The following is a 1396-nucleotide window of genomic DNA, read 5'->3' on the forward strand; positions in this document are numbered from 1 at the left end:
CGTGCCCTGCCCCGGTCGCAGCAACTTGCCCCCCCAGGCACAACATGGAGCCGGTGCAGCCAGACCCCACACCGCCCACAGGCATCACCCCCAGCCCCAGGTCCCCTCCTGCCCCTGCCACCACACGGGGCTGAGCTCTCCCTGCAGCACTGGGAAAGGCTCCTGGGAGCTTTTACGACTCATTAGCCACGATTCACGGGCTTGTTGCCATGCGTCTGTTATTGTAGGGTTGCAAACGCACACTGCGAGAGCACCGGGGAGTTGCTCCAGTGTCCTGCACGGCACAAGGGTCTGGCTATGCCCTGGCCGGCCACGTGCCACTGGGTGCTGGGTGCTTGCCCATGGCACCAGACCCACAGGGCTGGAAGGTGACCCTGGGATGCACAGCCCCAGGAAGACCCCAGTACCCCCAAAAAGCTGCTTCTGAGGAGCTGCAGCGGGAATGGGGGCACCAGGGTGGTGCTGAGCACCCGTCAGGGCCAGGACAGCACCGGGCGCCGCAGCCAGGAGCGGAGCCATGCTCTGCCATGGGGCACAGCCCCCGCAAAGACATGAAAGAAGAAATTCCTGGAATAAGAAAGCTAATCTCCCACAGGGCCAATCCCAAAAGGCGGCGCTTGGCATCCTCGCCTGCGCCAGGAGCGCAGCCAAACTGCGATTCCAGATGTTGGCAGCTGGAGGGAGCGTCATGAGACCTGAGCTCTTGGCGCGGCTTTATTTTTAAAAAGCTGCCGGTTCCTCCGGTTTGAGGCCCGTTACCGGTCTGCGGAGGGGGGGATGCCCCACGGAGCCAGGCTTCCACCTGCACCCGGAGCCGCCTCAGGCACAGCCCGAGCAGCGTTTTGACTCCCAAGCCACCTGGGCTGTAAGAGGAAAGCGGCCAGGGCTCCCTGCCCGAGTTTATACCGGGCTGGGTTTATACCAATCAATATTGCAGCTGGCAATGGGAAAAAACCTTCCCAAACCAGGCAGGGGGCGGTCACAGGGCAGCACGGGTGGAAGCACCCAGAGGCTCAGAGCATCGGGGATGGAGCTGCCTGGCATCGGCCCTTCCCACCGGCAGGCAGCGGGCTCGGAGCTCGGAGTCCCCGCAGGATCCCAGCCTTGGTCTCCCATCGGCACCCCACACGGAGGCTCCCCCGCAGCGAAGGGCTCCTGGACCGGCTCCCAGCAGCCTGGTTAAAGTTCACAGCGAAGCCCCGATCAAATCCTTCTCCTTCATTCGTGTTATTTGCTTTTTGTTTAATCTGTCCATTTTTTCCAGGAAATGGCTCATGCCCTTGAAATTTGAAACACAAACCCAAAGTCTCCAGGACCCCGCGCAGAGCGATGCCAACGCTGGCACGCGCCAGCCCCAGCGGCACCAACCACGGGGCTGTGGCGCAAGGCGGGCACC

This window comes from Egretta garzetta, unplaced genomic scaffold (genome assembly GCF_000687185.1).
Source record: "Egretta garzetta isolate BGI_Z169 unplaced genomic scaffold, ASM68718v1 scaffold618, whole genome shotgun sequence".
NCBI lineage: Eukaryota > Metazoa > Chordata > Aves > Pelecaniformes > Ardeidae > Egretta > Egretta garzetta.